Genomic DNA, 25,214 nt, shown 5'->3' with positions numbered 1-25,214 from the left:
CAAAGAGGACACAAATAGATGGAGAAATATATCGTGATCATGGATCGGAAGAATCAATATAGTGAAAATGAGTATACTACCCAAAGCAATCTATAGATTCAATGCAATCCCTATCAAGCTACCAATGGTATTCTTCACAGAGCTAGAACAAATAATTTCACAATTTGTATGGAAATACAAAAAACCTCGAATAGCCAAAGCAATCTTGAGAAAGAAGAATGGAACTGGAGGAATTAACCTGCCTGACTTCCAGCTCTATTACAAAGCCACAGTCATCAAGACAGTATGGTATTGGCACAAAGACAGAAATATAGATCAATGGAACAAAACAGAAAGCCCAGATATAAATCCACGCACATACGGACACCTTATCTTTGACAAAGGAGGCAAGAATATACAATGGATTAAAGACAATCTCTTTAACAAGTGGTGCTGGGAAAACTGGTCAACCACTTGTAAAAGAATGAAACTAGAACACTTTCTAACACGATACACAAAAATAAACTCAAAATGGATTAAAGATCTAAACATAAGACCAGGAACTATAAAACTCCTAGAGGAGAACATAGGCAAAACACTCTCCGACATACATCACAGCGGGATCCTCTATGACCCACTTCCCAGAATATTGGAAATAAAGGCAAAAATAAACAAATGCGACCTAATTAAACTTAAAAGCTTCTGCACAACAAAGGAAACTATAAGCAAGGTGAAAAGACAGCCTTCAGAATGGGAGAAAATAATAGCAAATGAAGCAACTGACAAACAACTAATCTCAAAAATATACAAGCAACTCCTACAGCTCAACTCCAGAAAAATAAATGACCCAATCAAAAAATGGGCCAAAGAACTAAATAGACATTTCTCCAAAGAAGACATACAGATGGCTAACAAACACATGAAAAGATGCTCAACATCACTCATTATCAGAGAAATGCAAATCAAAACCACTATGAGGTACCATTTCATGCCAGTCAGAATGGCTGTGATCCAAAAGTCTACAAGCAATAAATGCTAGAGAGGGTGTGGAGAAAAGGGAACCCTCTTACACTGTTGGTGGGAATGCAAACTAGTACAGCCACTATGGAGAACAGTGTGGAGATTCCTTTAAAAACTGGAAATAGAACTGCCTTATGATCCAGCAATCCCACTGCTGGGCATACACACTGAGGAAACCAGAAGGGAAAGAGACACGTGTACCCCAATGTTCATCGCAGCACTGTTTATAATAGCCAGGACATGGAAGCAACCTAGATGTCCATCAGCAGATGAATGGATAAGAAAGCAGTGGTACATATACACAATGGAGTATTACTCAGCCATTAAAAAGAATACATTTGAATCAATTCTAATGAGGTGGATGAAACTGAAGCCTGTTATACAGAATGAAGTAAGCCAGAAAGAAAAACACCAGTACAGTATACTAATGCATATATATGGAATTTAGAAAGATGGTAACAATAACCCTGTATACAAGACAGCAAAAGAGACACCGATGTATAGAACAGTCTTTTGGATTCTGTGGGAGAGGAAGAGGGTGGGATGGTTTGGGAGAATGACATTGAAACATGTATAATATCATATATGAAATGAGTTGCCAGTCCAGGTTCGATGCACGATACTGGATGCTTGGGGCTGGTGCACTGGGACGACCCAGAGGGATGGTATGGGGAGGGAGGAGGGAGGAGGGTTCAGAATGGGGAACACATGTATACCTGTGGTGGATTCATCATGATATATGGCAAAAGCAATACAATATTGTAAAGTTTAAAAATAAAATAAAATTTAAAAAAAAGAAGAAGAAAAGGTCAGTTTTCATTCCAACCTCAAAGGAAGGCAAGGACAAAGAACATTCAAACTACTGCATGATTGTACTCATCTCACATGCTAGTAAAGTAATGCTCAAAATTCTCCAACCTCGGCTTCAACAGTACATGAATCAAGAACTTGCAGATGTTCAAGCTGGATTTAGAAAAGGCAGAGGAACCAGAGATCAAATTATCAACATCTGTTGGATTATAGAAAAAGCAAGAGAATTCCAGAAAAACATTTGTTTTACTGACTACACCAAAGCATTTGACTGCATAGATCACAAAAAAATGTGGAAAATTCTGAAAGAGATGGGAATACCAGACCACCTTACCTGCCTCCTGAGAAATCTGTATGCAGGTCAAGAAGCAACAGTTAGAACTGGACCTGGAACAATGGAATGGTCCAGATTGGGAAAGGAGTATGTCAAGGCTGTATATTGTCACCCTGCTTATTTAACTTCTATGCAGAGTACATCATGCAAAATGAATGAATGAAGGCTGGATGAAGCACAAGCTGGAATCAAGTTTGCCGAGAGAAATATCAATAACCTCAGATATGCAAATGACACCATCCTTATGGCAGAAAGTGAAGAGGAACTAAAGAGCCTCTTGATGAAAGTGAAAGAGGAGAGTGAAAAAGCTTGCTTAAAACTCAACATTCAAAAAACAAAGATCATGGCATCTAGTCCCATCATTTGAAGGCAAATCAATGGAGAAACAATGGAAACAGTGAGGGACTGTATTTTCTTGGGCTCCAAAATCTCTACAGATGTTGACTGCAGCCATGAGATAAAAAGATGCTTACTCTTTGGAAGAAAAGCTATGAAAAACTGAGACAGCATATTAAAAAGTAGAGACATTACTTTGCCAACATAGGTCTATGTAGTCAAAGCTATGGTTTTTCTAGTAGTCATGTATAGATGTGAGAGTTGGACCATCAAGAAGGCTGAGCACTGAAGAATTGATGCTTTTGAACTGTGGTGTTGAAGAGGACTCTTGAGAGCCCCTTGGACTGCAAGCTCAAAGGAAATCAACCCTGAATACTCTTTGGTAGGACAGATGCTGAAGCTGAAGCTCCAAATACTTTGGCCATCTGATGTGAAGAGCTGACTCATTAGAAAAAATCCTGTTGCTGGGAAAGACTGAAGGCAGGAAGAGAAGTGGGAAACAAAGGATGAGATGGTTGGATGGCATCACTGACCAACGGACATGAGTTTGAGCAAGCTCTAGGAGTTGGTGATGGACAGGGATGCCTGGTGTGCTGTAGTCCATGGGGTCACAAAGAGTCAGCCATGACTGAGCCACTGAACTGAATTATATAACTCACCAAGGTCACACAGCTAATAAGAAGTCATGATTTTAACCCAGGTCTTCAAAGCCCAAATTCTTGTCACAACACAAACTTGCTTCTCAGAAATTCAGATAAATATCAGGTAGGGACTTCCCTGATGGTCACGGGTTAAGAATCCGCCTTCCAATGCAGGGGAAATAGGTTCGATCTCTGCTCAGGAACTAAGATCCCACATGCCATAGGCAACTAAGCCCATTCACAACAGTGAAGAGCCTGTGCTCCACAACCAAGACCCAGCATAGGGGGAAAAAAAGAAAAGAAATTCAGATAAAATCAGATATTTTAATCCAGACATCAATAAAGAATTTAAAAATCTGTTTACTGAAAGTCCCAAGCTATGCCAAATTAAAACTGCTTTATTTTACACATGCAGTTTTTAATGCACCAAATTTTTTTTAATGCATCAAATTTAATATTATTACATTTTGAAACATAATTCTCCCAATAATATAATACCATGAAATACAGGAATGTAAGGTATATTATTAATTCTCTGTGTGTGCTAAGTCACTTCAGTCATGTCCAACTCTTTGTGACCCTATGGACTGTAGCCCACCAGGCTCCTCTGTCCATGGGGATTCTCCAGGCAAGAATACTGGAGTGTGTGGCCATGCCCCTCTCCATGGGATTTTCCCAACCCAGGGATCAAACTTGTGTCTCTAAAATCTCCTGCATTGGCAGGCAGTTTCTTTACCACTAGCTATAGATTCCACTTCATCATTATCTTCTTTTATTAAATACTATAGCATAAAACTCTTTACGAGACTTTTATAATAAAAAAATTGTGATAGGAACACTTAATATGAGATCTACCCTCAACAAAATTTTAAGTGCTTAATATAGTGTTGTTAACTACAGGCACAATGTTGTACAATAGACCTCTAGAATATACTCATCTTGTGTAACTGAAACCTGATACCCATTGAACAATTCCCCACTTCCTCTCCATTTAGCCCCTGGTACCTATCTTTGTATTCTCTGTTTCTATGAGTTTTACTATTTCAGATATCTCATAAAAGTGGAATTATGTTGTATTTGTCCTTTTGTGCCTGGCTCATTTAACTTAGCATAATGTCCTCTAGGTTCATCCATGTTGTTGCAGGATTCTCTTCTTTTTTAAGGCTGAATGATATTCCACTGTATGTATATAACATGTTTTCTTTATCCATTCATCTGTTCATAGACATTTAGGTTTTTCCCACATCTTAACTATTGTGAACAGTACTGTAATGAACACTGGAGTGTTCATCTGAGATCCAGATTTCTCTTCTTGGTATATACCCAGAGTAGGACTGCTAGATCATGTAGTAATTCTATTTTTACTTTTTTAAGGAATCTCCATACACCATTTTACATTAGCACCAACAGTGTATAAGCATTCCAATTTCTTGATAACAGCCATACTAATAAATGTGAGATGGTATCTCATTGCAGTACTGATTTGCCCTTCCCTGATGATTAGTAGTATTAAGCATCTTTCCATTTACCTGCTGGCCATTTGTATGTCTTTGGAGAAATGTCTATTCAAGTTCTTTCTTATTTAAAATATGTGTCATTTTATTTTTTTGCTGTTAAGTTGTGAAAGTTCCTTGTATACTTAAGATATCAATCTCCTACCAGATACATGGTTTGCAAATATTTCCTGTTCTATAGGTTGCCTTGTCACACTGTTGATTGTTTTTTGAGTTTTTGTTTTTGCTGTGCAGAAGCTTCTTAGCTTTATATAGTCCCACTTGGCTTTTTTGCTTCTGTTGCTCATGCTTTTGGTGTCCTATCCATATCAGTAGCGTATATCAATCATTACCAAGCTCAGTGTTACCAAGCAGTGTCCCTATGCTTTCTTCTAGGAGTTTTACAGTTCCACGTCGCAATGTTAAGTCATTAATCCACTTTGAGTTGATTTTTCACTATGGTGTAATGTAAGAGTTTAATTTTATTCTTTTGCATGTGGATATCCAGTTTTCCAAACATCATTTGTTAAGGAGACTGTTCTTTTCCCATTGTATACTCTTGGCTCTCTTGTTGAAGATCAATTCATCATTATCTGTGGGTTTATTTCCAGGCTTTCTATTATGTTCCATTGTTCTAGATATATTTGTTTTTATGTCAGTCATACTTTTAAAAAATAATTTTATTTATCTATTTATCTTTGGCTGGGTTGGGTTTTTATTGCTGCTTGGGCTTTTTTTTTTCCTAGTTGCAGCAAGTGGGGTCTACTCTCTAGCTGCAGCGTGCGGGTTTCTCATTGCAGTGGCCTCTTGTTGCAGAGCACAGGCTCTAGGGTGTGTGGGCTTCAGCAGTTGTGGCATGTGGGCCCTAGAGCACAGGCTCAATAGTTGTGGCGCTCAGGCTTATTTGCTCCACAGCATGTAGGATCTCCCTGGATCAGGGATCAAACCCATGTCTCCTGCATTTGAAGGTGGATTCTTTAACATTGAGCCACTTGGGAAGCCCCAGTCATACTATTTTAATCACTATTGTTTTATAATATATTTTAACATCTGAAAGAGTGATGCTCCAGCTTTGTTCTTCATCCTTAAGATTGCTTTGGCAACTAGGGTTATTTGTGTTTCCATATGAATTTCAGGATTGCTTTTTTCTATTTCTTAAAAAACTGCCATTGGGATTTTGATATAGACTAGATCAAATCTGTAGATTGTTTTGGGCAATATGGACATTTGAACAATATCAAGTCTTCCAATCCGTAAATACAGGAAGTGTTTCCATTCATTTATGTCTTAATTTCTTTCACCAATGATTTATAGTTTCTATTGTATGAATCTTTAAACTTTGGTTAAGTTTATTCCTAGGTATTTTATTCTTTCTGACACTATTGTAAATGGGATTGTTTTCTTTTTCCTTCTCAGATGACTCATTCCTAGTGTATAGAAATACAACTTATATCTATATATTGATCTTGTACCCTATAATTTTATTGTATGCATTTATTAGCTCTAATAGTTTTTTTTGTGTGTGTATGTGTGTTTGTGTAGTCCTGAGGATTCTCTATACATTAGATCATGTGATTTGCAAATAGAGGTAATTTTACTTTTTCCTTTCTGATTTGGGTATCTTTTATTTCTTTCTCTTGTCTAATTATTCTGGCTATAACGTCCAGGATTATGATGAAAAAAAGTGAAGCGAGTGGACATCCTTGCATCATTCCTGACCTTAAAGGAAAAGCTTTTGATTTTTCACTGTTGAGTATGATGTTAGCTCTGGGCTTTTCACATTTGTCCTTTACTATGTTGAAGTAAATGCCTTCTGTACCTACTTTGTTGAGAGTTTTTATCATGAAAAGGTGTTAAATTTTGTTATGTGTTTTTTCTGGCTTTATTGAGATGATCATCTGATTTTTATTCTTCAATCACCTAATACGGTGAATCACATTAACTGATTTGCATGTGGTGAACCATCCTTACATCTCAGGGGAAAATCTTCTTGGTCATGATGTATGATTCTTTTAATGAGCTGTTAGGTTCCGTTTGTTAGCATTGCTTCTTTGTTTTCAGAAATTTTACATCTATATTCATTAGGGATATAGGTCCATAGTTTTCTTGTAGTCTTTGTCTAACTTTGGTATCAGAGTAATTCTGGCTTCATAAAATGAGATTGAAAATGTTCACTCTTCCTCAGTTTTTGGAAAGTTTAAGAAGGACCAGTGTTAATTATTAAATATTTGATAGAAGTCACCAATGAAGCCATCTGATCCTGGGCTTTTCTTCATTGGGAGTTTTTTTTTGTTTTGTTTTGTTTTAGTGATGAAATCTTATTTGATATTGGTCTGCTCATGTTTACTAAATCTTAATGATTCTGTCTTGGTGAATTATGTGTTTTTAAAATTTTAGCTAATTCTTCTGGGTTATCCAGTTTGATAGCGTATAACTGTCCATAATAGTTACTTGTGTGCTCAGTCACTTCAGTCATGTCCAACTCTTTTCAACCCTATGGACTGTAAACCACCAGGCCCCTCTGTCCTTGGGATTCTCCAGGCAAGAATACTGAAGTGGGTTACCATGCCCTCCTCCAGGGTATCTTCCCAACCCAGGCATCAGATCCGGGTCTCTTGCATTACAGGTGGATTCTTTACTGCTGAGCCACTGGGGAAGCCCATAATAGTTACTTACAATCTTTTAAATTTCTGTGGCATCAGTTGTAATTCTGCTCTTCCATTTCTGATTTTATTTAGTTCAATCTTCTCTTTTTTTCTTAGCCTAGCCAAGGGTTTGTCAATTTTTGTAATCTTTTTAAAAAGCCAACTCTTTTAATTATTATTTATTTATTTTGGCCACACCATGTTGCTTGCAGGATGTCAATCACGTCAGTCCTCTGTATCAAGTGAGATAGAAACCAGCCCCTTGGGTGGTATACTGAAAGACTGCTAACTTTGGGGACATGCTATAGTCTTTCCCCTCCCTTTGAGAAGCATCAGTCATGTGCCTTTTTCAACCTTGCAGAGCCATGCCAGCTGCAGAAATGCTGTCCATTCCTTTAGCCACAACAGACAACTGTATTATGCTAATTCCTTCTGTGATCCATGTGAAATGGGACTGAAGCTGGTCCCTCTGGCAGTCCACTGAAAGACCAGAAATGTAGAAGTTTGCCCTACCTTTTCTCCCTCCCTCCAAAAAAAGAGGAATCACAATCTCTCTTAGTGCTTAGTTGTGATACAAGTAAAGAAAATTTGCTCTGTGTAACCTCTCTAGATGAAGCTGATCTCAGCCTGTGCTTGTCTGGAGAACTGTAACTTCTTAACTGAATTATATACTGCTCATAAGGATATTTTGTTACTTATGTTATTGTTAAATCCATGTATCTGTGAGGAAACAAGGACTTGCCATCTAGCTGATGTCACTCCATCCTGTCTTTTAGACACAAATTCTCTGACTCATTTATTATGAAGATAAATGTACTAGAGATTTGATAGAAATTGTTCAATTTTGCTCTGTTATGTGAACAGCTAGGTCACTGCTGCCATCATACATAGATAGATTACTGTTCTTTACAAATCTCCCCAGTTCTTCTTTGGAATTTTTTTCAAAATAATCTAAACTTTTAATTTTAGACATAAGTATTTTCTGGTCTATAATATCATCAAAAAAAATTTCTGGAATTCACTTCTTTTTTTTCTTTAAAATATCTCCAAGTAACAGACAGTTCGCAGAAATAAAATACATGTATTTTAAATGCATTAAGACAGGATGCTCAGGGCCAGTGCACTGGGACAACCCTGAGGGATGGGATTAGGGGTGGAGGTGGGAGGGGGTTCAGGATGGGGGACACATGTACACCCATGGCTGATTCATGTGAATGTATGGCAAAAACCACTACAATAAAAAAAATAAATAAAAAGCAGAGACATTAAAAAAAACTTTCTGATAATAAGAAAAAATAACTTAAAACTACACTGTGTATTGTTTCCTTATAGTGACAAAAAATTGAATATTATACCACTTCGTGAAGACCTTGAAAAATAGAGGCATTCTCATACATTGTTTTAATTCAGTATTTTGTATGATTCCATTCTCACTCTCTCTGGCTGCACTGCATGGCTTGTGGGATCTTAGTTCCCCTACCAGGGATTGAACCCAGGCCCTTGGTAGTGACAGTGTGGAGTCCTAACCACTAGACCACAAGGGAATTCCCTCCATTTTCTCTTTCTAAGCACATCAGTTATACTTAAAAATTTGGTTTTCATGATTGCTTTAGAGTTTGGAATGCATATTTACATCTAAGTCCACTTTCAAACAATACTGTAACACTTCATAGGTAGTGGGAGTACCATAAGAAAATAATCCTAATTCCCCCCTCCCATCTTTTGTATAATTTTGTTATTCATTGTACTTATACGTAGGCATACACACACACACAACTAAACACATTGTTTTGAACAAAATTTTTTCCTATTAGATCAATGAAGAAAAAGAAAAAATTTTAATTATTTCATATTCCTTCTCTGATGACCTCCCTTTCTTAATGTAGATCAGAGTTTCTGCCCTACATGATTTTTCTTCTCTCTAAAGAACTTCTTTAGAATTTTTTTATAGTGCAGATCTACTATCAACAAATTTCTCAATTTTTGTTTGTCTCAGAAAGTATTTATCCTTCATTTTTGTAGGGTACAGAATTCTAAGTTGTTATTTTTTACTCTTAGTGCTTCAAATATTTTTTCCACTCTCTTTTTGCTTGCATGGTTTCTGAGGAGAAGTTGGATATAACTAATCTTTGTCCTTTTATAGGTAAGGTTTTCCCCTACTCTGGTTTCTTACAGAATTTTTTATTTATCTTTGATCTTCTATAATTCATTAAAAAAAAAGTTTCTTGGCATTCATCCTGCTTGATGGTATCTGAGTTCCTGGATCTGTGATTTGGTGTCTGACATTAATTTGAGCAAGTTCTTAGTCTTTATTATTTTAAATATGTCCTCTGGTCCTTTCTCTTTGTTCTCCTAGTATTCCCATCACACGTACATTATAGCTTCTGTAGTTGTACTACAGTCCTTGGATATTCTGTTCTGTTTTTGCAGGCTTTTCTCTCTTTTCAGTTTTAGAAGCTTCCATTGCTATATCCTCAAGCTCAAAGATGATCTCTTTGGTCATGTCTAATCCACTGTTAAGTCCATTAAAGGCATTCTTCATTTCTGTTATAGTGTTTTTGATCTTTAGTATTTATTTTTGGCTCTTTCTTAGGATTTTCATCTCTCTGTTTACACTGCACATCTCTGCTTGCAAGCTTTACTTTATCCATTAGAGTCCTTAGTATATTAGGACTTCCCTGGTGGCTCAGACAGTAAAGCATCTGTCTACAATGCAGGAGACCCAGGTTCGATCTTTTTTTTAAATTACCATTCTGATAATTCCAAATTCCCTGTCACATTTCATTCTGATTCTAGCTCTATGTGTTCAAAGTGTGTTTTGTGCCATTTAGTATACCTTGTAGTTTTTTCTTGATAATGAGACATGATATGATAGGTAAAAGGAACTGTTTTAAGGATACTTTTAGAACTATGCTAGTAAGGTGTCAGGGGAGGGGAAACAGTCCTATGATTAGGTCTCAGTCTTTCAGGGAGCCTATGCCACTGGACTGTGAATTTCACGAGTATCTCGGTTTTTTTTCTCCCCTCTTGGGTGAGGCAGAATGGCTAGAGGAAGCTGGAGTTGAGCATTTCCCTTCCCCCTCCCCCCCACCCCAGTAGGCTCTGATAATCTCTCAGCAGATTAGGCTCTGTTTAAACAGTTCTCCCTGATGGCAGGTCTTGACAAAAAGAACAGAATGATATGGCATATTTCAAACCGGTTCCTTTTTCCATCCTCATGCTGGAAACATGAAGGGATTCTTCTCAGATATTTGCTGTGGGAACTTGGTTGAACTCTTGGTTGAACAACACTGTGAGTGCTCCCCTATGATTATATTCCTTGGAGTTTTTGACTCTCAGACAGGCCCATGTTGAGGCTCCAGCAATTCACAATTACAGTTCAGGGTCTCCTACCCTGACACTGGTTTCTGGTTCATTTTCTGCTTAGGCAGGAGTCTCTGCTCTGATAAACTGTGACTCCTTGTATTTAATTGTCTTTCTGACCCTGTGTCTTCAGTTTTCTATTTTTCAAACTGTCAGCTTTTTACTTATTGTTAGGATGGAGTGGCGACTTCCAAGTTCCTTATATGTGAAAATGGAAGTCCTCATATATTATTAAGGGAAGTATATAGTGGTATTTCTATGGAAGACAGCTGGCAAAATCTATTAAAATTACAAATGAATATATTCTTTAACCCAACAATTTCACTTATGAACTTATCTCATAGATTTATTGATATATAATCACGATGGTGTGATCATTCACCTAGAGCCAGACATCTGGAATGTGAAGTCAAGTGGGCCTTAGGAAGCATCACTATGAACAAAGCGAGTGGAAGTGATGGAATTCCAGTTGAGCTATTTCAAATCCTGAAAGACGATGCTGTGAAAGTGCTGCACTCAATATGCCAGCAAATTTGGAAAACTCAGCAGTGGCCACAGGACTGGAAAAAGTCAGTTTTCATTCCAATCCCAAAGAAAGGCAATGCCAAAGAATGCTCAAACTACTGCACAATTGCACTCATCTCATACACTAGTAAAGTAATGCTCAAAATTCTCCAAGCCAGGCTTCAGCTATATGTGAACCGTGAACTTCCAGATGTTCAAGCTGGTTTTAGAAAAGGCAGAGGAACCAGAGAATAAATTGCCAACATCTGCTGGATCATCAAAAAAGCAAGAGAGTTCCAGAAAAACATCTATTTCTGCTTTATTGACTATGCCAAAGCCTTTGACTGTGTGGATCACAATAAACTGCGAAAAATTCTTCAAGAGATGGGAATACCAGACCACCTGACCTGCCTCTTGAGAAACCTGTATGCAGGTCAGGAAGCAACAGTTAGAACTGGACATGGAACAACAGACTGGTTCCAAATAGGAAAAGGAGTACGTCAAGGCTGTATATTGTCACCCTGCTTATTTAACTTCTATGCAGAGTACATCATGAGAAACGCTGGGCTGGAAGAAGCACAAGCTGGGATCAAGATTGCTGGGAGAAATATCAATAACCTCAGATATGCAGATGACACCACCCTTATGGCAGAAAGTGAAGAAGAACTAAAGAGCCTCTTGATGAAAGTGAAAGAGGAGAGTGAAAAAGTTGGCTTAAAGCTCAACATTCAGAAAACTAAGATCGTGGCATCTGGTCCCATCACTTCATGGAAAATCGATGGGGAAACAGTAGAAACAGTGGCTGACTTTATTTTTCTGGGATCCAAAATCACTGCAGATGGTGATTGCAGCCATGAAATTAAAAGACGCTTAGTCCTTGGAAGCAAAGTTATGACCAACCTAGACAGCATATTCAAAAGCAGAGACTTTACTTTGCCAACAAAGGTCCATCTAGTCAAGGCTATGGTTTTTCCAGTGGTCATATATGGATGTGAGAGTTGAACTATAAAGAAAGCTGAGCACCAAAGCATTGATGCTTTTGAACTGTAGTGTTGGAGAAGACTCTTGAGAGTCCCTTGGACTGCACGGAGATCCAACCAGTCCACCCTAAAGGAGATCAGTCCTGGGTGTTCATTGGAAGGACTGATGCTGAAGCTGAAATTCCAATACTTTGGCCACCTGATGCAAAGAGCTGACTCATTTGAAAAGACCCTGATACTTGCAAAGACTGAGGGCAGGAGGAGAATGGGATGACAGAGGATGAGATGGTTGGATGGCATCACCGACTTGATGGACATGGGTTTGGGTTTGGGAGTTGGTGATGGACAGGGAGGCCTGGTGTGCTGTGGTTCATGGGGTCAAAAAGAGTCGGACACGACTGAGCAACTGAACTGAACTGATAAGAAATGACATATATAAAAGGTTATTCATTACACCACAGTTGTATTAGCAAAAGATTAGAAGCAACTTGACATTCATCAATTAAGAGCTTGTTATGTCCACATATTCATGGGATGGAAAACTAAGCAGCCATACATATGAAACTGCTAACACCAGTTGCTTGAGTAGAAGGGAACCATAAGAGAAGGTAGATATTTCATTATTCACTCACGTACCTTTTGAGTGTTGAATCACCTGAATTTACAGGTGCTTAAAAATAAACAATGGAGTTAAACCCCTGCTCCCCAAGCCCTCTGACTCTGACTTCCCTGGTTCCCCAAGGACCTTAAATCTGAGATGGGCATGCCTAGGTGACATATACTCACTCTGGATATCCAGCTATTAGGTTGATGCAAAAGTAATTGTGGTTTTGCATTGTTGAAGTTTGCCATTTGATATTGGAGTACATTCTTAAATAAATGTAGTTATGTTATACATCATTTTAATGCACATTTCTCATTTTATGTTTTTTAGCTAATGACTTATTACTTGCTGTTTATTTTTTATTTATTCTAGAATAGAGAAATGATGTTAGACAAAAAACAAATTCAAGCAATTTTCTTTATTTGAGTTCAAAATGGGTTGTAAAGCAGTGGAAACAACTTTCAACATCAACAAGGCATTTTACCCAGGAACTGGTAACAAACATACAGTGCAGTGGTAGTTCAAGAAGTTTTGCAAAGGAGACAAGAGCCTTGAAGATTAAGAGTGCAGTGGCTGGCCATTAGAAGTTGACAGTGACCATTTGAAAGGATCGTCAAAGCTGATCCTCTTACAACTACATGAGGAGTTGCTGAAGAACTCAATGCCAACCGTTCTAAGATTGTTTGGCATTTGAAGCAAGTTGGAAAGCTGAAAAAGCTTCATAAGTGGGTGCCTCATGAGCTGACCATAAATCAAAAAATAATCATCATTTTAAAGTGTTGTCTTCTTTTATTCTCCACAATATCAATGAATCATTTCTTGGTCAGATTGTGACTTGGGACAAAAAGTGGGTTTTATACAATAACAGGTGACGACCAGCTCAGTGGTTGGACTGAGGAGAAGTTCCAAAGCACTTCCCAAAGCCAAACATGCACCAAAAAAAGATCATAGTCACTGTTTGGTAGTCTGCTGGTGGTATGATCCACTACAGCTTTCTGAATCCCAGTAAAACCATTATATCTGAGAAGTGTGCTCAGCAAATGGAAGAGATGCACTGAAAACTTCAACACCTGCAGCTGGCATTGGTCAACCAAAAGGACCCAATTCTTCTCCACAACAACACCCGACCACACGTTGCTTAACCAACACTTCAAAAGTTGAATGAATTGGGCTGCAAAGTTTTACCTCATCTGCTATATTCACTTGACCTCTCACCAGCTGACTACAGCTTTTTCAAGCATCTTGACAACTTTTTGCATGGAAAATGCTTCCACAACCACAGAAAGCAGAAAATGCTTTCTAAGAGTTCATGAAATTGCAATGCTTGGAATTTTATGCTAGAGGAATAAACAAACTTAATTCTTGTTGACAAAAAAATGTGTTGATTGTAATGATTCCTATTTTGATTAATAAAGATGTGTTTGAGCCTAGTTATAATGATTTAAAATTAATTGTCTGAACTTGCAATTATGTTTGCACCAACCTAATATTTAGAGAAAAATGAAAACAAAATCACAACGTACCAAAACATGGAATGCAGAGACAGCAGTGCTCAGCAGGAAGTTTACAGCTATAAATACTTAAATTAAAAAGCAAGAAAGGTATGAAATCAAGAACCTAACTTCAAAACTTAAGGAAATGGATAAAGAACAAAGAACCCCAAAGCTAGCTTAAGGTAGGAAATAATAAAGATGAGAGCAAAGATAAACAAAATAGAGAAAGATAAACATAATAGAGAAATCAGTGAAACCAAAGGTTAATTATTCAAAAAGATCAACAAAATTGACGAATTATTAGGCAGATGACTAAAAAGAAAAAAAGAGAAAGAAGATTCAAATTTCTAAAATCAGAAAGGGAAGCATTATTATTGACCCTATAGAAATAAAAATATTATAAGAGTACTATAAAAGATCATATGGAAAAAATTTGGATAACCTAGATGAAATGGACAAATTCCTAGAAACACAAAACCTACCAAGACTAAATCACAAAGAAATAGAAAACCTGAACAGACCTATAAGGAGACCCTGAACAGACCAGTAAGGAGACGGAAACCATAATAAAAAATCTCCCAACAAAGAAAAGCTCTGGACTTGATGGCTACACTGGTGAATTCCACCAAACTTTTAAAGAACTATTACCAATTCTTTTGCATATCAGATCCTTTTTGTACATCAAAAGACACTACCCAGAGAGTAAAAAAGCAATGCACAAAATGGGAGAGAAAATTTGCAAACCATATATCTGATAAAGGATTTACATCTAGAATAGACAACTCAAACTCAACAACAAAAAGCAAACAATCCAGTTCAAAAATGGGCAAAGCACTTGAATACTGACATTTCTCCAAAGAAGATACATGAATGACCAATAAGTATATGAAAAGATCTCAACATCACTGATCATTAGGGAAATGCAAATAAAAACTACAATGAGATACTGCCTCACATCAACAGAATGGCTAATATTCAAAAAAAATTAACATAAACCAGAAAATAAATGTTGGTGAGGATGTGAACCCTTGTGCAATGTTGATGGGAATATAAAATGGCCCAGCCACTGAGGAAAATGGTATAAAGGGGCCTCAAAAAGTTAAAAACAGAATTATCACATGATTTAGCAATTCCCCTTCTGGGTAGTTACCCAAAAGAATTTTAAGAAGTGTCTCAAAGAGATATTTGTACATCAATGTTCATGGCATCATTATTCTCAATAGCCAAGATACAGAAATAACTTAAAAGTTTATCAACATATAATTGGATGAAGAAATGTGGTATATACATACAATGGAGTATTATTCAGCCTTAAAAAGGAAGGAAATCCTACCATATATTGCAACATGGATAAACCTTGGAGACATTACACCAAGTTAAATAAGCCAGTCACAAAAAAAGAAATACTGTATGATTCTATTTACATGAGATACTTAGTCAAACTCATGAAGAAACAAAGTGTAATACTACAGTGGTTGGCAGGGCCTAAAGGGAGAGGAGAATGGGAAGTTATTGTTTAATAGGTATAAAGTTCCACTTTTACAAGATAAAAAGAGTTATGGGGATAGATGATGGTGATCACTGCATATCAATGTTAATGTATTTAATACTACTGAACAGGTAAGATGGTAAATTTTATGTGGCCTGTATTTTACAACAACAACAACAAACTGAGGCAAATTAGCTTATTCATCAGTTCAATATCCTTCAACAGTTCTCATCTCAGAGTAAAAGTCAAAGTCTTCATTATGACTCACAAAGTCTTTCATGATCTAAACTCTTTCCCTTTATCACTCCAACCTCATCTTACTATCTACCACTTCCATATTCTGTTCCTGCCACATTGGCCTTAGGGCCTCTGCACTTGATATTCCATCTCTTCACATGTACTCCCCACACATAACAGCTTGATTCTTTCTCCTGTCTGCTTTAGGTAAGGTCCTCCTTGGCTATCCTACCTAAAAAGTTGGAATCAAGATTGTCGGGAGAAATATCTATAACCTCAGATGTGCAGATGACACCACCCTTATGGCAGAAAGTGAAGAGGAACTCAAAAGCCTCTTGATGAAAGTGAAGGTGGAGAGTGAAAAAGTTGGCTTAAAGCTCAACATTCAGAAAATGAAGATCATGGCATCCAGTCCCATCACTTCATGGGAAATAGATGGAGAAACAGTGGAAACAGTGTCAGACTTTATCTTTTTGGGCTCCAAAATCACTGCAGATGGTGACTGCAGCCATGAAATTAAAAGACGCTTACTCCTTGGAAGGAAAGTTATGACCAACCTAAATAGCATATTCAAAAGCAGAGACATTACTTTGCCAAAAACGTCCTTCTAGTCAAGGCTATGGTTTTTCCAGTGGTCATGTACGGATGTGAGACTTGGACTGTGAAGAAGGCTGAACGCCGAAGAATTGATGCTTTTGAACTGTGGTGTTGGAGAAGACTCTTGAGAGTCCCTTGGACTGCAAGGAGATCCAACCAGTCCATTCTGAAGGAGATCAGCCCTGGGATTTCTTTGGAGGAAATGATGCTGAAGCTGAAACTCCAGTACTTTGGCCATCTCATGTGAAGAGTTGACTCATTGGAAAAGACTCTGATGCTGGGAGGGATTGGGGGCAGGAGGAGAAGGGGACAACAGAGGATGAGATGGCTGGATGGCATCACTGACTCGATGGACGTGAGTCTGGGTGAACTCCAGGAGTTGGTGATGGACAGGGAGGCCTGGCGTGCTGCGATTCATGGGGTTGCAAAGAGTCAGACACGACTGAGTGACTGAACTGAACTGAACTGAACTACCACATACATCTTACCTCCATTCATTACTTCACTTTTGTATTTAACACTTAACATCTAACATGCAACATATTTTACTGGTTTATATTTATCTTATTGCCTGCATCTCCAACCAGAATGCAAACTCCATGAAGACAGGGATTTTGGTCTGATTGATCCTCTGTTTCACACAAAGTAAGAGATCAACAAAATTTATTGCATTGATCAATGAAAGAACATGAAAAATATGAAGTAGTAAAGAAGTTAATCTACTTCTGCTTATTTGAAAATGATTCACATATCTTCACCAGTCTATATAGTTTTTCTGTTAACAGTAACTAAGTGCCAACCTGTATGATTCTATTTACATGAGATACTTAGTCAAAATCATGAAGAAACAAAGTGTAATAGTATAGTGGTTGGCAGGGCCTAAAGGGAGAGAATGGGAAGTTATTGTTTAATAGGTATAAAGTTCCACTTTATACCTAAGTATCTTAGATATAGACTGCTGCTGCTGCTGTGTTGCTTTAGTTGTGTCTGACTCTGTGCGACCCTATAGACGGCAGCCCACCAGGCTCCCCCATCCCTGGGATTCTCCAGGCAAGAACACTGGAATGGGTTGCCATTTCCTTCTCCAATGCATGAAAGTGAAAAGTGAAAGTGAAGTCGCTCAGTCATGTCTGACTCTAGAGACCCCATGGACTGCAGCCTACCAGGCTCCTTCGTCCATGGGATTTTCTAGGCAAAAGTACTGGAGTGGGGTGCCATTAGACTAGGTATCTCATGTATATAGTACCTTAAGTATCTCATGTACTGGCACTTAGTGCTAGTTGCTAGTTACAACTTAGAATGCTGTCTATTTTACTAGACAGCCTTCTCCTCTATGCCATAAATGGGGCTGAATGAACTTGGAAGCAAAGGCCAAAAATACATAGAAATATGTAGACACAGACTGACCTTGATTAACATCCCAGATACTCCACTTGATAGGGTAGGGTTTTTAACCCCTATGTGCCTGCATCGCTATAAAGACAGTGTGAAGTACTGGAAAAAGTATGTTGGCTTAGGAATCAGAGTCCTGGACTCCATTGTAGTTGTAACTTTGAGCCAGTGTAGTTATAACTTTGAGCAAGTTATTTAACAGATTGCTCAGTCTCAATTTCTTTATCTACAGAATGAGGATAATAGTTCTGTCATAGGGTCCTTGTAAAAATGTAAGGCACCTGACACAGAAGATAACTAGTAAATGTTCATTTCTGTTACCAGTGTAGGACAGTCATTAATTTCCTGCATGAGATAACTTTGTTCATTGGTAAGAAGGCATCCGCCTTAGAGATAGTTTTTTTTTTTTTTTTTTTTGGTCATGACTATGACTTTCATAATGAGCTAGGATGATTGTTTGTCAATATTACTAATAAGCCCTATGGTTAGAGACCAAAGCCAGAAACGCATTTTTATTAGTAAGATTTTACCCACAAATATACATTCCTAAAGAAATGGAAGGCAACAGCAAGCACTGCCAGCGTAAAACATTCGTTTTGCATCCACTTTCTGTTTTCTATTACAGGTGGAATTTCATTTTAATGAATACCATTTTAAACATCTGTACGGACATGGTGAAGCTATTTTTGTGTTCTAGGAGATGAGCCACAGGAACTGTGCTTTGTTGACTTGGCTAAAACAAATTCTAAAAAAAAAAAATATTTACAAGGGCTGTCAATGCAGAAATAGGTATTTTAATAAGAAGCAATTATCATTCATAAGTGAAATACCTTGGCCTTGGCTACTTCCAAGAAAACAGAACAAGAGCTGGTGAGTAGAAGGCAAGGTGAACTGGAAAGCAAAAGAAAATGGAGCAAAGCACTCAACTGAGACCTGTTAGAAAGTTCAAACCTTAAGCCAGAATTCCACTTGTTAACATAACCCCTCCTCTTCTACTGCTTACTTTACAAGTTACTTCCTCTACAGAGCATTTTCAATTCCCTCTAGACATACAGTTCAGTTCTCTGTCTCCTGTAGTCCCACTTGTTCTGAATCTGTGCTTAGCATTTACCATTATTCATCTTATACCTTTAAAGATAATTGTTTTGTGCTCTGTCCCTTTCCCCCACCAAGACTCAGAGCTCAGATCTCTAAGACAAAGATTGATTCAACTTTCTATGACCAAAGCCTAGAACAGAGCTTAGTACATAATAGCTATTTAATAAATTCTCGTTGAATTTAATATATATTAAATATATTTTTATGTATATAAATATAAAATACATATATAGTTGTTGGTGAAGCTCTCAGGACAGGGACTTGGAAGGGCTTAACACACTGTTAGGGTTTCGCAGGCTGCAAGAACAAGTACCTCATAAGAACCAAAGGCCAGAATGGGGACTGCGAAATGGACTTGAAGGAGCCGTCTGGCAGCACATTAGAAGGCTTGGTCCCCTTCCCTGAGATAACATCAGCTCAGGGGCTGGTGCCAGTGCGCGACAGAGCTATTGTGAATGAAGTTCCAACTTCCAACCTCCCTGCCCCAGGTTTCTCGCCCTCACATCTTGACTTGGCACTGCGTGCTGGGTCCAGGCTTCCAAGCCTGCCAGGCTCCTGCTTCCGGCTGCGAGACTCCGGCTTCCGGCCGGCCGCTGAGGCACCGCTCAGTCCCAAAGGCGCGCAGTGGGTGCGGCGCTGGTAGTTGGTGCCGCGATGGCAGTTGGTGTTGTGAGCCTTCTTGCTCCTCCCTTTCCTAGAAGATCTTTCCTCTTTTCTCTTTCTGCTGTTCCAACAAGCTGCAAACCCTATATTAAAAAAAAAAAAAAGCCTCTGTGCCTCTATCTCCTGTGAAGTTTGCCATCTTCAATGGAGTCTCCTACTGCAGGGGTGAATTAACGCCTGGCACCTGTTTTCGCCCTCATTTTCTTTTGCTCCCTTTCTTTGGCAGCCACTAGGCTTTAGGATTTTGGAGTCGACTTCCCTCTCTAATCTAGGGTTCTTGAGAGAGCTCTGCTTTAGTTGACTCTGGGTTGCAACGGTTTCCCAGGTGGCGCTAGTGGTAAAGAACCTGCCTGCCAATGCAGGTAGATATGAGATGCAGGTTTGATCCCTGGGTTGGGAAGATCTCCTGGAGGAGGGCACAACAACCTGTTCCAGTATTCTTGCCTGGAGGATCCCCATGGACAGAGGAGCCTTGGCGGGCTACAGTTCGTAGGTTTGCAGTGAGGATCCCCTTGCCATGTTTGTAAGGCAAAACCAGAATCTTAAAATGATGAAGAAACTGCTGACTCTAAAAAGTTGCAGAATGGTCTTTGGAGTACTGAGATAATCCTTTTTTGGTCTCCCTATGCCTGATGCCCTGGTGGCTCAGAGGTGAAAGCGTCCGCATGCAATGCGGGAGACCTAGGTTCGATCCCTGGGTTGGGAAGATCCCCTGGAGAAGGAAATGGCAACCCACTCCAGTATTCTTGCCTGGAGAATCTCATGGATGGAAGAGCCTGGTGGGCTACAGTCCACCGGGACGCAGAGTCAGACACAACTGAGTGATCCAGCGATTGATGCCTGCCTACAAGACCTTTTAGAACTAACTCTCAAAAAGGATATCCTTTTCATTAGAGGGGACTGGAATGCAAAAGTAGGAAGTCAAGAAACACCTGTGGTAACAGGCAAATTTGACCTTGGAGTACAGAATGAAGCAGGGCAAAGGCTAATAGCAAACACCCTCTTCCAACAACACAAGAGAAGACTCTACACATGGACATCACCAGATGGTCAACACCGAAATCAGATTGATTATATTCTTTGCAGCCAAAGATGGAGAAGCTCTATACAGTCAGCAAAAACAAGACTGGGAGCTGACTGTGGCTCAGATCATGAACTCCTTATTGCCAAATTCAGACTGAAATTTAAGAAAGTAGGGAAAACCACTAGACCATTCAGGTTTGACCTAAATCAAATCCCTTATGATTATACAGTGGAAGTGAGAAATAGATTTAAGGGACTAGATCTGATAGACTGCCTGATGAACTATGGACGGAGGTCCGTGACATTGTACAGGAGACAGGGATCAAGACCCCATCCCCATGGAAAAGAAATGCAAAAAAGCAAAATGGCTGTCTGGGGAGGCTTTACAAATAGCTGTGAAAAGAAGAGAAGTGAAAAGCAAAGGAGAAAAGGAAAGATATAAGCATCTGAATGCAGAGCTCCAAAGAATAGCAAGGAGAGATTAGAAAGCCTTCCTCAGTGATCAATGCAAGGAAATAGAACAAAACAATAGAATGGGAAAGACTAGAGATCTCTTCAAGAAAATTAGAGATACCAAGGGAACATTTCATGCAAAGATGGGCTGAATAAAGAAATGGTATGGACCTAACAGAAGCAGAAGATATTAAGAAGAGGTGGCAAGACTACACAGAAGAACTGTATAAAAAAAATCTTCACGGCCAAGATAATCCTGACAGTATGATCACTCACCTAGAGCCAAACATCCTGGAATGTGAAGTCAAGTGGGCCTTGGAAAGCATCACTACAAACAAAGCTAGTGGAGGTGATGGAATTTTAGTTGAGCTATTTCAAATCCTAAAAGATGATGCTGTGAAAGTGCTGCACTCAATATGCCAGCAAATTTGGAAAACTCATCAGTGGCCACAGGACTGGAAAAGGTCAGTTTTCATTCCAATCCCAAAGAAAGGCAATGAAAAAGAATGCTCAAACTACCACACAATTTCACTCATCTCACACACTAGTAAAGTAATGCTCAAAATTCTCCAAGCCAGGCTTCAGCAATACATGAACCGTGAACTTCCTGATGTTCAAGCTGGTTTTAGAAAAGGCAGAAGAACCAGAAATCAAATTGCCAACATCCACTGGATCATGGAAAAAGCAAGAGAGTTCCAGAGAAACATCTATTTCTGCTTTATTGACTATGCCAAAGCCTTTGACTGTGTGGATCACAATAAACTGTGGAAAATTCTAAAAGAGATGGGAATACCAGACCACCTGACCTGCCTCTTGAGAAACCGATATGCAGGTCAGGAAGCAACAGTTAGAACTGGACATGGAACAACAGACTGGTTCCAAATAGGAAAAGGAGTACGTCAAGGTGTATGTTGTCACCCTGCTTATTTAACTTCTATGCAGTGTACATCATGAGAAACGCTGGGCTGGAGGAAGCACAAGCTGGAATCAAGATTGCCAGGAGAAATGTCAATAACCTCAGATATGCAGATGACACCACCCTATGGCAGAAAGTGAAGAGGAACTCAAAAGCCTCTTGATGAAAGTGAAAGAGGAGAGTGAAAAAGTTGGCTTAAAGCTCAACATTCAGAAAAGGAAGATCATGGCATCTGGTCCCATCACTTCATGGGAAATAGATGGAGAAACAGTGGAAACAGTGTCAGACTTTATTTTTGGGGGGCTCCAAAATCACTGCAGATGGTTATTGTAGCCATGAAATTAAAAGACTCTTGCTCCTTGGAAGGAAAGTTATGACCAACCTAGATAACATATTCAAAAGCAGAGACATTACTTTGCCAAAGAAGGTCCATCTAGTCAAGGCTATGTATGGATGTGAGAGTTGGACTGTTAAGTAAGCTGAGCGCTCAAGAATTGATGCTTTTGAACTGTGGTGTTGGAGAAGACTCTTGAGAGTCCCTTGGACTGCAAGGAGATCCAACCAGTCCATTCTAAAGGAGATCAGTCCTGGGTGTTCTTTGGAAGGACTGATGCTGAAGCTGAAACTCCAATACTTTGGCCACCTCATGCAAAGAGTTGACTCATTGGAAAAGACTCTGATGCTGGGAAAAATTGAGGGCAGGAGGAGAAGGGGACGACAGAGGATGAGATGGCTGGATGGCATCACCGACTCGATGGACATGAGTTTGAGTGAGCTCTGCGAGTTGGTGATGGACAGGGAGGCCTGGCATGCTACAATTCATGGGGTCACAGAGTCGGACACGACTGAGTGACTGAAGTGACTGATGTGTGCCTGAACACTCTGGCAAGAAACTAATTTCCTAGCACGTGCTAATTGAAGTAATGATCAATAACCTCTCCTTTGTGTATGACCTTACTTTTGCAGGGGCTGTAATTGAAATGAAGTGTAAACTTTCAGGGTATAAAATAATATGTGTTGCTGACTTATTCCAAAATTAAGGTTTGCTGAATCTTAAGAAAGGTGTAAATACCTCAGAGGTAGCGCAGGTTCAGTTTCAGACTAGGACAATACAGTGAATAGAGCAATAAAGTGAGTAGCACAATTTTTTTTTGGTTTCCCAGTGCATATAAAAGCTATATTTACACCATACCGTAGTGTGTTAAGTGTGCAATAGCATTATGTCTAAGAAAACAATGTACATAACATAATTAAAAATGCCTTATTGCTAAAAATGCTGGGCATCATTTGATAATGCAGTATTGTCATGGACCTTCAGTTTGCCAAAACAAAAAGTGTGATATTTGTGAAGCACAATAAAATGGGGTATGCCAGGATAGCAGAGAAAGTGAGAAGAGCAACCAATTCTACTTGAATATATTTTCTGTTATTAATCCATCAGATGTATTTTTCAAAATGTAATTCATTTTATTCTCTGTCAGGAACGTGTATTCAAAACTAGTATTCTTTTCTTGAACTTTTATAATCTCACTCTAAGTTTATACTACATATAAATTTAATTATGGGCCTGACCAATAGGAAAGAGAAAGCTCAAAACAAGTTAGGAGGTGATATAAATGATTACAGGGGCTTTCCTGGTGGCTTAGAAGTAAAGAATCTGCCTGCAATGCAGGAGACATAGGAGTTCAATTCTTGGGTCAGGAAGATACCCTGGAGGAGGACATAGCAACCCACTCCAGCATTCTTGTCTGAAGAATCCCATGGACAGAGGAGCCTGGTGGGCTCTGGTCAATGGGGTCTTAACGAGTTGAATGTGACTGAGTGACTATAAATGTAATAGAGTGTAGGTTACACAGAGTAAGATGGACCAAACCTCACTATTTATTAGCTGTGTATGAATTTAAGCAACTTTTTTTTTATCTTAAGTTGGATTCTCCTACAGCTAAGACCCTGAAATAAGGCATGGGGTACTAATTCTCTTCTCTTAGTGGTTGACAGTTTCTTTTGGGATTGTTAATTCTCTGGTACTTCCCTAGGCAGCCTTCCTTCGAGTACTTTGTGCCTACTGCTAGAGAAAATCCTCAGGCAGAAAGACAAACAATTGAGATAGGAAGCCATCAGCATAGCCTTAATGGAAATTGGCACATGAACCTGCAGATAGCCTCTAGGGTAGGACAACAGAATATGGGCTGGCACTGATGATGTGTGATACATTAATTAAGCCTTAATTTCTTTTTCTGTACTCTAGCTTATAGCTATAGCTATAAGCTAGATTATGGCTAGAAAGATAAGCCTCTAGCTCATAAAAATATTTAAAATTTTTGAATATGTTAATATAATAATGTTGTGTAGTAATACTTAGTCACCTCTTTTTAAGATTTTAAACATGCATTAATACTTGTGTGTCACTCTGTTTGTGGGACACACTCCCTTTTCTTCTTCTGCTGCTGCTGCTGCTAAGTCGCTTCAGTCGTGTTTGACTCAGTGCCCATAGATGGCAGCCCACCAGGCTCATAGATGGCAGCCCACCAGGCTCCTCTGTCCCTGGGATTCTCCAGGCAAGAACACTGTAGTGGGTTGCCATTTCCTTCTCTAATGCATGAAAGTGAAAAGTGAAAATGAAGTCACTCAGTCATGTCCAACTCTTAGCGACCCCATGGACTGCAGCCTACCAGGCTCCTCCGTCCATGGGATTTTCCAGGCAAGAGTACTGGAGTGGGTTGCCATTGCCTTCTCCACCCTTTTCTTCTAGTCTACTTCTATTCACTCTTATAGGAATCACACATTACCTAGAAGATGTTCCTAAACCTGATCCCTTAACACCCTACTCCTCTCTCTAGAATAATTTGTCTCCCCACTAGATAACAAGAACAAAGGCAGTGTAATACTTCAACAAAAATGTATGAAGCACTGTGACAAACTGGAGAACATAAAGATTAAAAAGGAAACCCCACTTTCAGGGTTTTACAATTCAGACTGGGTATAAACAAAAAGTTAAACAACCAAAATACTTCATGATACTTAGATAAAGGTAAATACAAGGTTTTAAAGAAGAAAATAGGAATTAACTCACCCTGTCTTTGAAAGTCAGAGAGAGCTTCAGAAGGAAATGTAGTTAAGCTTACAGTTGATGAATAAGTAGAA

This window comes from Bos indicus x Bos taurus, chromosome 3 (assembly GCF_003369695.1).
Source record: "Bos indicus x Bos taurus breed Angus x Brahman F1 hybrid chromosome 3, Bos_hybrid_MaternalHap_v2.0, whole genome shotgun sequence".
Classification (NCBI taxonomy): domain Eukaryota; kingdom Metazoa; phylum Chordata; class Mammalia; order Artiodactyla; family Bovidae; genus Bos; species Bos indicus x Bos taurus.
Note: the sequence above shows the minus strand (reverse complement) of the source record.